Genomic DNA, 15,743 nt, shown 5'->3' with positions numbered 1-15,743 from the left:
TATATCAATTCAAGGATCACCGACACTTTTGGAAATTAAATAATCAAAAAATCCTTTATCACTACAATTAATTAATTTCACAACTTCTGACTTGTACACATTTTGTCTTACGGACTTATGATATTCTTCATTACTGAAACTACTTTTTTTCCCAATCACTGTACATTTTTTCATGTACCCCAAAACACTATGTCGTGTAGACCTGTGGGTACTCGTACCCCCTATTAGTCTTCAGTTGTACACTAACTGTGGGTCAGAAACAATGCAAGCCGGGTATATGAGCGTCAGAGGGTAGGTCATACTGGTAATAATGATACTGGTAAATAAATAAATAAATAAATAAAAAAAGATATCTTGAGCCATTGTTATGTTATCAGTTGCTTAAGTTAGCCAATTAGATTGCTTCGTGGGTGTCTTCAAATGGGCTTTGCGAGGTGGTGTTGCTAAATCTGCACATGGCTTATGACTGGCCTAAGAACACCAATAGAAGAAATAAACTTTTCCAGGGGAGGGATTTGAACACGGATCTCCATGCTGATAAGATTGCCTCATAGCAAGTACGCTACAGTGACATCAGCTGAAACCTATGACGTGTTTGATGCTTACTTCTCGGCATGGTTCTCAAGCCGGTCTTAGGCCGCGTGCACACCGAGCGCGCTTCGCATAGTGTGTCGCGTGTAGCGTGAAATGCTATGCATAGCGCAAGGCGTGCTTGCTGTTCACACCGAAAACTCTACGCCGTGCTCTCAGCTTAGATCGGCGCGAGGCGTTTTAGGGTCGTCACAAACTAATGCCGTTATCCAAGTACACTAGAAACAGTTTACTGATGGATAACAGTCACCTAAAATTAAAAATTAGAAAGAAGAATCGAAAGTGGATTCATGAATTTAATGAAGAACGAATTACTTTCGTAGAATTCCATCGTTTGCACAGAGATGCAAGACTTTATCGCGATAAATTTTAGGATTACTTAAGAATGACAAAAAATACCTTTGACCTTCCAAACCCTACAACTGAAATGTGGCGACAAGTAGCAGGGAAGTATTGGGAGAAATTAAATTTTCCCAATTGTCCAGGAGCACCGTGCAGCAAACACGTGGAAATTAAATTTCCGGCTAAATCACGCTCTTTATATAATAATTATAAATAGTATTTTACAATACTGTTACAATTAGCATACACAATTTATCATCGTTACAAAAGTGAAGTAAATGTGTGACAAATATCATATTTACTTCCAAACCCACTCCTGGCCTGCAGAGTGATATTCTTCATGTTACCAACCTCCATTTGCAAAATTATAGATTCTATGCACTTTGTCACAAAGTGTCCGGCTACATGGCTAAATGGTTACCGTACTGGCCTTTGGTCACAGGAGTCCCGGGTTCGATTCCCGGCAGAGTCGGAATTGTAATCATAATTAGTAAATTCCATTGGCACTGGGGCTGGGTGTATGTGTGTATTCATAATTATTTCATCCTCATCACGATGCAGGTCACCTACGGGCGTCAACTCAAAAGACCTGCACCTGGCCAGCCGAACTTCTCCTCGGACACTTATGACCTAAAATACATACGCAATTTCATCCTGTCACAATGTTAAGCCCAGTAAAGTGTGACAGTAGAAGTAATATTACTGTATATGTTTACTGTAGGAATGCGATAAAACTGTTGTAGATACGTAAGTCCACTTATTTTGCAAAACAGTTACATTTTTATAGTTTTTGTGTCTTGGGTTCCATATTTCTTCTCATTGAAACACTGCATGAATAATTTCTTCTTCCATAGCTTCAGAACAAGCTAGGTAACGCTAAGCAAATAACCAACACTGCGCGTTGTTTGGCGCTTCGCTTAGCTGTAAGGTAGGCGTTCAGCACAGCAGAGCGCGGACGGTGTGAACACCTGGATTACTCACAAAGCACTGGTTATGCTTAGCGTTGAGCAACACGCAACACACTATGCGAAGCGCGCTCGGTGTGCACGCGGCCTAAGCCATGTGGAGATTTAGCAACAATGCCTCATGAAGCTCATTTGAATTCTCCCGCAAAGCAATGTAATTGGCTAACTTCAGCAGCTGATAACATGACAACAGTGCGAGATATCAAATTAAATTTTTTGAACTATTTATCAGTGTGACCAACCCTCTAATGCTCATATACTCAGTTCACGTTGTTTCTGACCACCCTATATAATGTTACCGTACTCATTATTTATGAAGTTTGTAATCTATTCTAACAAAAGTGCTTCCGAAAACTAAAAGTAACTGTTAATTTAAGAGAAAATTGACGATGAAATTATCAAGATTACAGAGAAAAATGAAGCAGAATATATCTCTAATCAAACATCAAAACAATAAATGCATGTTACAATATAACTTACATTATGTGAGTTAAATTATTATTTTTGTTTACAATCCTTTTATGAACACTCATTGAATAATGAGAAAGTTACCAGTATTCTTGTCACTGCTTAGACAGCAATAATTTTCAGGTAAATTATGGTTTTCTTCAAAGTCTAGAAAGCCGCTCACTCTCAGTCGAAATGTAGACTATTGGATACAGAAATGGAAGACAGTTTTTCATAAGTCTTAGATAACAGACCATAATAATTGTTAAGATTGCAAGTGGTTGTTTTTTTTTTCCATTTCTTGAATTCCATTTAAACTTGAAGACATCATTGTGTCTATATTTTTAATATCATAGGCCTATTCCATGCAAAATTAGATTCATTTGTTAATAACATAATGTTTAAAAGAACTGTAAGTGATGCTGCTTATATATTCCTGAACACTGATTACATAGCGATGATAGATACATGCTTAATTACACTGATTTATTACTGAATACAGATTACATACTGATGGTAGAGGATACCACTTAATTACTCTGATTTCATAACACTATTTAAAACAAACATATTACTGTGTTAGAGCACTTTCTACTACTGAGAGAGAAAATAAAAATAAAAATAGAAACAGCAAGGTGTATCATCATCACCACCACCACCACCACCACCACCACCACAAAACAGAATATGGACAGTAATCACTTAATCAGTATTCAAACATGTTCAATTTACAGTAGTTCTGAGATCCATAGAATATGCTAAAATACAATACAAGCAACATCCACTGGCTGCTGACATTGTCTTTGCAGGCTTATTTACAATTCAAAGCAATTCCATCTGCTAAACTTATACATTTTGTTACAATATATGAAATAAATACAATAATAATAATATTGGTTTTACATTACACTATCTTCTTTGAAGGTTTTCGGAGATGCCGAAGTGCCGGAATTTTGTCCCATAGGAATTCTTTAATGTGCAAGTAAATCTACTTTCATGAGACTGACGTATTTGAGCACTTTCAAATACCACCAGCCTGAAACAGGACTGTCCCTGCCAACTTGAGTTCAGAAGGCCAGCGCTCTACTATCTGAGCTACTCAGCCAGGCAAATGAATACACCAAATGAAGGTTACTAAGAGGTATAATAAGAATAAGTAGTCTTGCTCATTTATTAGAGGATATTTTATTTCATATCATACAGATCAAAACAATTCATTCTACTCAATAGCGAGAGAAATATATGCCCCAAAAAGGCTCATATAGTAAATACAGGACCATTAATTAATTAGACTTTAATCACAAGAAATAGTAGCTACATTTGTTCACAGCCACTTCATAAAAACTCTTAATGTACATAGAAAATAATCTCCACTAAGATTTTACAAAATTCTAAATTACAGACATCATGTATGACTAGTCAATATGAATACTATATTCCTGATCTGATACCCGCTTACCAATCGAGTATAGCACATCAATCTAACATTAGGGAGATGTAAACAGAGGGGAAAATTTCAAAATATTCCAATAAACAAGATCAGAATCAGTCACTTGAAGAACTTGTTGATACAGGAAAAAAAAAAAAAAAAAAAAAAAAAAAAAAAAAAAAAAAAAAAAAAAAAAAAAAAAAAACAGCTGCTTTAAATGAAATCAAGTACAAAAATAAAAAATAAGCTGAATGGTTTATGGCACTTGCAAAGTCAAACAGCACTACAGCATATCCCAGAGAGCTTGAGACATAGTGAAGTGAGAATGAAAGACTGAGGAAGGAGGATAGAGGCAGGTTTCCTTTGAAATACATACCTCTCAAGCCAAGAAAATGTATACAAATTAGTTTCATCTGAATATAGTAGGTACTGAGTGCAAATAATGTGCAAAACAAACATTTTTCATTTTTTAATAATCATGTTATATTTCTTTAAATAAATTTATACCCTTGAAGAAATATATTACAGTAGCTATGAAACTGCAGAAGACAGGGAACTGTTAACGAGCTAGAACAGCCCCTGTGCAAGTACTGTCCTAGCTGCACTATATGTCCTCACAAGTGACTGTCATAACTGATCAGTTTGTATGTACTGTATGTGCATTATAAAGCCTGTGAAACTTATAAAAACTAGTGTTAAATAGTACATTTCTTAAAAGTTTATTTTGCACAGTAATCTAATAAAATGTAGTTTAATGTTGTGTTGCACAGTGCAGTGTGAGACAGTAGCACTATACGTATGTGGTTAGACTGTGTTTTATGTTCAGTCTCAAGCTCTCTGATACCCAGAACCAGAAGCAGCAGTGCTACCAAAAAGTTTTTTATACCACATAAAGATACTGAAGTGAATAATGTGTCATATCACATACGGATATGACAAAATTGAATAAATACACTTCTTTTGCTCGTTTAGTACAATTCCCACTAGTGACCAAGTCTACTAGTTATTTCACTCCGGCAAGAATACTGTTCCTAATCCCTATCTGAATTACATTCACAGGCTTCAGTAACATGAAGAAAGCATCAGAATCGGGAAAGAGATACTACGGTCATGAAAAATCAAGAGCACACATTGAGGCTATATGCAAATGGAAAGAGTTTTATTTAAGAAAACAGAAACATTAGTAAATGAGAAGGTGTTGATGGAAAACAGGTATTATCTAGAATCTGTATTTGAAATGATACAATTCATGGTCACAAATGAAGTAAATTAGAAGTTGGCCTCTTTACAGACTTTTATAATATTATACCTCTTATTTGTCCCCTAAAATTCCAAATGCTATCATAGAAATAATGGCTGATATGGTTCTTTCTTCTTTTTGGATAGTATAAGGAAAAAAAACAAAACTGAAAAGATCACTACTGAAGAAAATGTAGTTAAGTGTACAGTGATCAACTTAAAATTCTGATAGCAAGGATGTGTATGGTATGTCAAATAACTTCCTCAAGACTGTACAGTTCCATATATTCTTAAATCTCTCACTGTTATAAATGATTGCTTACAGACTGGGGTTTTCCCATGTAGCCAGAAATATACAAAGGTAACCCGTTTTCAAAAAGGGCCCTATAAACGATCCCAGTAGTTTCCGAGCAGTTTCAGTTATTCCTATTTTTGGTAAAATTTTAGAGTAGGCTATGTAATGACACAACAACTAGGAGATTATTTTTAATCTAATAGCCTTCTATGAGAGAATCTGTTTGGCTATTGCAAAGGTAAATCAACAATTGAAGCAATAGAATCCCTCTTGCAACTTGTTATTTCAGCTTTAAAAAACAACTTGCACATGTCACTCTGTGTGATCTCAGCAAAGCGTCTGATTGTGATGAACAGCGGAACATTATAGTTTCCTACCTGAGCAAGCGAAGGCAAGCGGTTGAAGTGGGAAGAATTTGATCAACTGAACTTCATAATCAACACGGAGTACCACAAGGCTCAGTTTTATGTCCTTTTCTATTTCTTGTTCAAATAAATGACTTGCCTGATAATACAGAATCTAATGACAGTTTGATTTTATATGTAGATGATACTACTATTTTAAATGAGGCTAAAATAGTCGAAGAACTCAATGTGCTATGTAAGCAAACATTGGATATGACGGTTGAATGGTTCTCTGCGAACAAATTCACGCTAAATGATAAAAGGACTCAGTCAATTATATTTAATTTAAATAAAAATCAAGTAAATCATGACAATTAACTTGTGAAATTATTAGGAATACATTTAGATTCATACTTGAACTGGAATGTTCACATAGACTTTATTTCAAGTAAACTACCAAGAGTAGTGTATCTTCAATACGGAATTCTACTTTGGGGAAAATGCAGCTAGATTTATGAAATTTTACATATGACCATAAAACATATTAGTTCAAAAGAACTTTCTGTAAATATGTGTTTTTTTGTCATATGTGTCTGCAGTTATCTGTGACCTGCTCCAAGAACTTTCAGTAAATACTAATATGTTTTATGGTCATATGTATTTTATGTCAACCATTGCAAATGTATTTAAGGCAGTTTTCATGTTGATTGTTATTAGGATCCTTTGATTTTTTTATTTATTTATCGCGAACTGATGATGATTCCAAGAGAATCGAAACCGGTTTTCTCTCAATAAATATAATGTTTTATACGTTGTGTTGAATGGTGGAACATCCCTCAATTCATTCTCATTATATATGATCAAGTAGGCGTTAGTCAATCTAACTGGCATAAGGATGTGGCAAATTTTATATTTTTTAGTTTCAAAAACACTAGACTGAAGAGACTTTCTTCTCTGCATGCAAGACTGCAAGTATTAGTGTAATGCAACTCTGCTAGATTATGAGTTAATGTATCTGTAGATAACAGTTGTGAAATGTGGCTAAATGTAAGAGAGGACCAGGGCACTTAAAATAACTCATAACAAATAAATGAAAGGAGGTTATATGTATTCTTAAACTGTGATGAGAATGTAATGTAAACAGTTGTCTTAATTCATGAGACTGTAGGCATTAGTCCATTTAACCCACATTACAGACCACAAAAAGCAAAAATAATCAATCATGTAGCACATTTACTTGGTACCAGTCCTCAAGTACCATTTAGAGACATGTACCTACTAAACAAAGACTTCAGTAGAATCCAAGCAACTGAAATGAGATTCATTAGAACCATGAACCAAACTACCAGAAAGGACAAGATCAGAAATGAAGTGAATAGGAAAGTAGTTGGTATCGAGGTTCCAGTGTCATAAAGAAACACAGACTTCAGTGGTATGGGCACATAATGAGAATGAACAGGGAAAGACCTGCCAGAAAATATTATGACCTTAATCTCATAGGAAGAAGACCACAGGGAAGACCAAGGAAACGCTGGATAGAGACTGTAAGATCAGATGTGGAGGAGAGAGGACACAAATGGGAGGATGTACTGGAACAGAAGATGTATGAAGACAGGAGATGGCGAGCGCTTGCACATCACACCTGGGAAACTGGAGTTGGGAAATGATGATGATGATGATGATACAGTTGTAACAAATTGTGAATTTTTGAGTATTAAAAACACTAAATTCAATAAACTTTCTTAAAAACTTCAGTGGTTTAACAAAGAGGAAATGGAAAATTCTCTAAAATTTTTGACAAAATTGAAAGTAAACAGTTGTCTAATTCATGATAGTGGCATTATTAAGTCTAACTGCCATATTTATGCAACAAGTTATATTCTTTTGAGTTAAGGAAAAACATTAGATTCAGGAGGGTTTATTAAGAACTTCAGTAGTTTAAAAGAAAAGTAAATACAGTGAAATCTTGAAAGAATGATACTGGGCAGACTAGGAAAAGTATTGTTGTAGAGGGAGTTATCATTGCATTGAGGATTTAGCCATAATTCATTCTCATTTTGACAAGTGTAAAGGTAAACATCTTACAATTCAAACATCCTACAAAAATTACCTCACAAGTAGGTGTTAGTCAATCTAACTGGCATAAGGATGTGGCAAATTTTATATTTTTCCCCCGTATGCAACTGCCTACTGGTTACTCTACTTTAAGTTCTAATCGAGAAAAGTGTTTTCTTTCAGCTTCACTAGTGCTCTGTTTTGTTTTTTCAGAGAATCCATGTTTCTTGGAAAGTCACTTCTGTCTGTTATTTCTGGAATCACAAATTCTGTGGATTTATTTTTAGGTATGTCAGATATAATTTTATTAAGCAATTCTTGCCATTGAACACAGACTTTCTTGTGTACTTCTTTTTGTAAATCCATTCATTTAATGCCTTTGACAATTCTACACTATAGCCTACAGTTATTCCAATGGCGCTGTAGTTGAGTACAGCTATTACTGAACTAATGGATAGTCCTTGAAATGAGAAATGTATTTATTTTGGAATATACTTCAAATCTTTCGTGATCGTCGCCATAAGACCTATCTGTGTCGGTGCGACGTAAAGCCCCTAGCAAAAAAAAAAAAAAAAAAAAAATCTTTCGTTGTGGTAAGATTCAAGGCTGGTTGTGGGATAATAAAGAGATTAACATGTTCCAAGTCACCCAAGAATCATTTGTTCTGAAGAATATTCGACAATATACTATATTCTCAGGAATTCTTTTCTTTATCCATGCCATACTTTTTATTTTTTCATTACTCCACAAGCGAAGAAGAGTACACTGTATGGTAAAGAAATATTTTTGCAAAAGAATGAAATTTTTCACATTTTCCCCAGGAGTCGAGATTGCTTGTATAATACCAATATAATGGTCCACGCTTGTATGTCGAAGAATTGAACGAAACATTTCTCTTTAGAAGTTCACTATCTCCCTCACAAGTAGCCAAAGACCACAATAATTACTGCACCATGAACGTTTCCATTCTTGCAGAATGGAACTTTATCACAGCTATTATTGATTTTCTTCATGAAATATTTTGCTACATGCCAAACATCAAATTCGTGAATTTTATTTTTGAAGTTTGTTTTCATGAGAGACCTGATTCCTGTGTGCCAATCCAAGAAAAATAACTTTTTACCATTGAGTTAAAATGTTTTTCACAAGCTGCTCTTTCCAAATCTCCAATCACGGTTCCCTTTTGCACAACAATAAAATCTAATATTTTGTTTTCAGATTCATGACCAAGTAAGTTAAGAATCAAGGTGAAACATACTGTCAGTCATCTGATATACACAAATTATCTTCTTTCAGAGCAGCCTCACAATATGTCTTTCCAAAGCCAAGAACGGTATACTGTAGGAAAAAAATTTTCACAAGTTTATAAAAGAGTGATTTGGAAAAAATACCAGTTTTAAGAAACTTATTGAGGCTGGTACCTTCCCCATTCCTAGCCCTTTCCTATCCTATCGTTGCCATAAGACCTATCTGTGTCAGTGTGACGTAAAGCCCATTGTAAAAAAAAAAAAAAAATCTAAATAAATTACTTGTAAAAACCTTTCATTAAGGAGAAGTTCAAACCCCACAAATACATACCCAATGCAAGAAAGATATTGCCTTCAAGAACAGAACATAAAACTTATAGATGCCCAGGAAAAAACAGCCGTTAGTACAATGAGTTTTTACAACTGAAACTGTTTTCTGTGCGAGTCCTGAACATTGAAGTATCGCAGAAAAAACATAGTTTAACCAAGAAAAGCAATGTTCAAGAAATACAAATACTACAGAAAATATCCCCCCCTTTCATACAGGTATTGTGATCGCCCACGTCGCCGTCGTTATTACAACTTTCTTCTGAAAAATGATGCTTGGGTTCTACTTCTGAGGATGGTGATTCCACATCCATGTCTGAGTCACATTTGTTAATGTCATCACAAGATATTTGACACCTGTACGGTTTGCATCCTAATATGCACTCACATTTGCTATGTCTATGCTCTCTCGGACAGATGTGCTTTTGCCCTCCTGGACAGATGTACTTTCATCATTTCAGGGTTATTGATGTTTAGTAAATCAGAAACCAAATTCTTTCTGGAATGAAGACACTTTTTTTAAGGGAGGCTTCCTGCGCAATTAACCCATATTTTATGCACTTTTGGAAGTTTTTCCTTGATGGAAAAATAGTATTATACATGAGGATGAAAGACCACATTTATTATAACAAACAAAAAAAGAACACACTGGCATATTGATCACATTTAAAACTACTGTACACTGTACCATTATACAAAGAAGAACTAATGTGCAAAACATGGAAACAAAAAATTATTAAACAACAAAGCACAAGAAACTTATGCCAAAGCAATGCAGATTTTCAAACTAGCAGTAGCTATTACTGTGACACAGCTACGTGGCGATACATCTCGGGTGACGTGATGTCACCAAGTTGGAGTAGAAATATTTGTATTGGCTCTTTCTAGAAAACGGCTTTGCTTAGAAACATGTGGATACCGGTATTGAAATAAGAGAGGTCGAAATGAACAAATATACAATTTTAGTTCTGTTTTCCTTTAATGAAGGGGAATTTTACTTTTGCTTGGTGTGAAAATGAAAAACCATCTTCAGGGCTGCTGACAGGATTTAAACTCACAATGTCCCAAATGCAAACTCACAGGTACGTGATCCAAACTGCGTGGCCAAATCGCTCGGTAAATAGTAATATTTATAATTGTATAGCCTCAGCTACTGGATAGCAGACTGTGTTAAATGGTGTCACTTCAATATTCTGACTGCACTGCTGCCTATCAACAAAGATTCTTTTACTATTAACACTTCTTGATTGAATGTAAATTTATCTTCCCTTGGAGAAATTCTTCTTCATAAGTGCATTTTAGACAGAACTTTACTGAAGTGAACCAAGATTATTGCTTGCCCTCCAAAAATTTTCTCGAATCCATTTGGTCTTTACAAACTCATAGTTAACAACCAACATACCTTTGAAACAAAAATTGAAGTAGATTGTTTGAAACAGAAGTTTAACAATTAGATTACGAGACCTAAAACTGATAACAACAAGGTACAGAATGAAAGCTCATTACAAATAACGTTCTCAGCAGTGCGATGTGAAAAGTCTCCAGGCACTATCTCTGATTCAAATCATATCATCTAGAGACTTTCTTCAGTTCAGTAAATTTCTGACCTAAATGAAGTTACCAAGAATTTCTCCAAGGAAAGATAAATTTACATTCAATCAGGAAGTGTCCATAGTAAACATAATAAGGCATAGGTCAAGACTTAAAAAAAAAAAAAATAGAGAAAGAATGGGACACTTTCTCCCGGCCTTGATTTAATTACAGTATTATAATTTTCTGTGTCTACAAGTGGCAACTGTGCTTCTCTAAAAAATAAAAAATAAAATGTTTTAAAAACTAAAACACACCACAAGAAAGATCCTTGAACACCAAAGGTTTCATGAAAAACAATTGCATTCCAGTGAATTCCCTCCCTTGTTAAACTGGAGAGAAATAGCAGATTCACTGGTTAAGAAAAGCATCAAACATAAAAGAGGACATCACCTCAAATACAATTTCTAAAAAAAACCTCTCGGCTCAAAAGGCAACAATGATGTACAGAATTTAGTTCCCAAATACAAAATAATGAAAGAATATCCATGGAAAGTGGGAGGAAAACAACAGAAACTGCAGGGAGGATGCAGTAGTAAATTTTACTCTAAGGAAAAGATATAACTATCTTGCTGTGTATTAAGAATAATAATTGGCATTAATCAATCCAATAAGTGCTCACTACGCCAGGTTCCCTATTTGACAATCAGTAGGCCTATAAGCTCAAAAATATCACAATGTATTGGAATGATAGGTCTTTGACGATAAAATGACATCTGTTATAGGAATAACTTTTAAAAGAAGAGACTTTCAAAGTGAAATAATATTATATACTGCTCTAAGTAAATATTAAGAGCAATACTTAAAGGGATTTAATATGCTATACATCTGGTAATATTTTTTTACCTAACAATGGAGTTGAAACAAGTGTTTTGACAGTGAAATTTTGCTAAATCACTTTCTTGCTAGATTGCTCATATATCTAGTTATATTAGATTAAGTAACATCTCATTACAGCATGTTTAATGTGAAATCAACACATAGCAAGAACTCCAGAACACTGTACAACAGGGAGGAATGAGACAGTATCTTATTCCTCTCCAGTAATACTTTTCCTAACATCATGATAAATTTTTTTTTTCAAGGCTTACAAGTTTATTTAAGTCGTCACAGGCAATATGTCAAGAAATTACATAGCATTTCCAAGAGTCTGTAGGACCTTGCAGAGGAAGAAGCAAAATGAACTAGAGTTTGACGATAATACAGATAAGCGCTTTCATTATGATTATCAGAGGCAGCTAGTTTATGAAGAGCTGCTTTAACAAGAACTTATTTTTGCTATTTGTTTTACGTCGCACCGACATAGATAGGTCTTATGGTGATGATGGGATAGGAAAAGCCTAGGAATGGGAAAGAAGCGGCCGTGTGAAAATGGGAAACCACGGAAAACCACCTTCAGGGCTGCCGACAGTGGCATTCGAACCCACTATCTCCTGGATGCAAGCTCACAGCTGCGTGCCCCTAACCGCACGGCCAACTCGCCCGGTTAACAAGAACTAGGAATTATGTTGTTTGTAGACAACCTGAAATAATTGTATGAAAAATATCTCTTTTCAGACTCTGCTTGTCATTGTGATAAAATAGGAGTCTGTTCTCTTTGAAGAATCAATGTGCCTACAACATGACAAAATTCAAGTGTCAGATGATTTCAACAGAATGTGGCAAGTGAGCGAGTGCTCCAAATGCTGTTAATACCATTGGGAATGGTACAGGTATTCCTCTACTTGAGAGTGGTAGAGTCTCATCAAGAGTTTGGAAATGACAAGTTGAAGTGACTGAATAACTACTGACCTATTTAAACTTACATTTTTAATGTCCCTTCAATTGTTATAGATTTGAAGAGACATTAAAGAGATGGAGTTTTGCCCAGCAAGAGTTCTTTAATTTTCCAGATGCCAATAAGGAGGTGTATCATTTAAACACCCTCAAATGCCACAGACCTCACTGGGATCAAAGCCAGTATCTGGAAAACAGAAGGATGTCTTGAACAAATAATAAAAATCAGTATGTCGATGTGTAAAAACCATCCCATGGAAGAACGAAATGCTGAAATAAGAATTTAATAAGCAATATTGAAAAGGCAGAACCTGAAATAGAAGCCTTAAAACAATGAAAGTGAGGCTACTTCAAAATAAAGTGTGTTTTTGTTTGATGCAAAGTAGAATTTAGGAAAGGACCATGAAGCTAACGAATGGCAATTCCACTAAACAACAATGATGTCAATCAGATATCCATTTGAAAGACACCGACTGTGAAGAGAACAGTGTCAGAATTGTGAAAGTTGAATTTGCATAAATCAAACAATAAAAATAATAATGCACTATCCAGGAAAAATTCAGAAACCTGTTCTTGAAATTAGGTTTAATGTGCAAAATAATAAGGGTGCAAATTCATCTTCTCCTGAAAGAGGATATTAGCTCCATTGAAAATCCATGACCGGGCGAGTTGGCCGTGCGCGTAGAGGCTGTGAGCTTGCATCCGGGAGATAGTAGGTTTGAATCCCACTATCAGCAGCCCTGATGATTGTTTTCCATGGTTTCCCATTTTCACACCAGGCAAATGCTGGGGCTGTACCTTAATTAAGGCCACAGCCGATTCCTTCCAACTCCTAGGCCTTTCCTATCCCATCGTCGCCATAAGACCTATCTGTGTCTGTGCGACGTAAAGCCTCTAGCAAAAAAAAAAAAAACCCACGACCATGTTTTAAAAAAACCTTCTCCCCATCATTGTCCCATTCTTTCCTAATAATAAAGGGGAAGGGAGTATTTGTCAAATTAAAAAATACTGTGTAATTCTAATTTTTAAAACTAATTTTAGTACTGGAACTTTCAATGCTTTTCAGAGGAGGCACATACTTAAAAGCCAGTTCCCCAAAAGTGTCCCTATCAGTTCCCTATTTGAGTAAAAACTAATAGGTGCTTATTGTTATCACAATTCTGAATATTAAAATTCAATGATAGAAAATTCTGTCTACAATGTTATCGAATGACTCAGAATGATAAATAACTTTTATAAATAAATGCCCTTGTGATGGGGTTTTCAGTTATTAAACTATTACTAATTGTCAAGATGATAAAAATGATCACAGAAAAATGGGATCAGATATATAATAAAATCTGATTCTTAAGTTTACATCTCTTTCTCGCTTATTTCCACCATATGAACGCAACTTACCTAAAAATTAAACAAACTTTCATATCCAGGGTGTATCACCTAAAACTTGAACATCAGAGATTTCTGAAATGGAAAGTGTTATTGATGTGCTGTTTCCACAGAAATGAAGTGTAACCAAGACTAGAGTTAGAATGTCAACGGTGGGTTCTTTTTCCGGATTCTAGTACAAGTGAGCTATTGTAGTTTGAAAATTGTACATACCGACAGTCGTCTGCTTCATTCAACTGCTTAGTTATGAGGCTACGGTGTTCTTATATTTGTTTCCTTTACAATACACCGATTGCATTGCAACTTCCGTGTCAGTTCCTTTATGATAGTTCAAGAAGTAGGACACTGTCAAAAATTATATTTATCAATGCGGAAAATGCAGACATGTTAACGGTGTATGGAGAATGTAATGAGAATGCTGTTCATTCTTCTGCTTAGTATGTGATATGATATCCCACAAGACGTCACGCATCTTGAAAATTATTTGTGAATCTCTTTAACCAATTATGGGAATTTGGAATTGTAACACCCAGAAAATGTAACAGAAACAGAGTGACTGGAGAAGATGGTGAAATTGATGTTCTAGCTGGTGTTGCTGTAGATCCGCACGTTAGTTCCCATGCAATTGCACGACTAAGTGGTGTGAGTCAGGCAAGTGTACTATGTGTTCTCCGCTCGCTGTCATAAGTTCCATCCATATAATGCCTCTCTCCATCACGAGCTGCAATGAAACAATTTTGAGAATCGTGTTAAATTTTGTACATGGGCATTAAGACAAGACACACCAGATTTATCATGTATCTTGTTTAGTGATGACGCAACATTTACAAATCATGGCCAAGCAAACCTCCAAAACACACACAATTGGTCCGTAAACAATCCCCAGAGACTTCATCAGGTGGATGTCAGCGTCTATGGAGTTTAAAATGTGTGATGTGGAATAGTGAACCAACAGCTGATAGGCCCTTTTTTTCATGGGAGGAACACTAGATTCTTGAAAGTATCTCAACCTCCTAGCAGACCCACTTCCACAGATGTTAGAAGACATTCCACTGCAGACTAGGAGCAATACGTGGTATCAGCATGATGGCTGTCCAGCTCATAGTGCATTATGTACTTCCAAATTGTTTCCAACTGTTTCCAAATCATTGGATTGGACGAAGGGGACTTGTACCTTGGCCGGTCCATTTACCAGATTTAACCCCTTTAGAAGTTTTTCTCTAGGAATAGCTAGAAGACACTGTTTGCATGGACATACCGACTATACCAGATGATATGAAAATAATGCAATGACATTTCTGACAAAATGCTAGAATGTGTGCATCCATCATTACAGGGTAGACTGGAAAATTGTATTGAAGCTCGTGGTCGAAATTTTAAACACAATCTTCGAAGACCAATTATCATCATCTTCTTCTTCTTTTCCTTCAAAATTAAAAGAATTTGTTTATTTACTTCCTTTTTCTTAAGTTAGTGCTAAAACATGGAGCAGACAACTGCCAGTATTTACAATTTTCAAATTATGATAGCTCTTAACTACTGAAAAAAACAAAACCCACCATTGACATTCTAATTTACTCCAGTTATATTTGGTTAATGTCAACAGGCACGGTTTCATTTGAAAAATTTAACTTCCTAAAATAAATACACATTCTAATAATTATTAAAATCTGCGTATGGGCTACAATTATGAGCCTTTGGTTACATTTC

The sequence above is a fragment of the Anabrus simplex genome, chromosome 1 (assembly GCF_040414725.1).
Source record: "Anabrus simplex isolate iqAnaSimp1 chromosome 1, ASM4041472v1, whole genome shotgun sequence".
In the NCBI taxonomy this organism is placed as follows: Eukaryota; Metazoa; Arthropoda; class Insecta; order Orthoptera; family Tettigoniidae; genus Anabrus; species Anabrus simplex.
The sequence above is the reverse complement of the archived record's forward strand: the minus strand, read 5'-3'. Positions refer to the sequence as shown.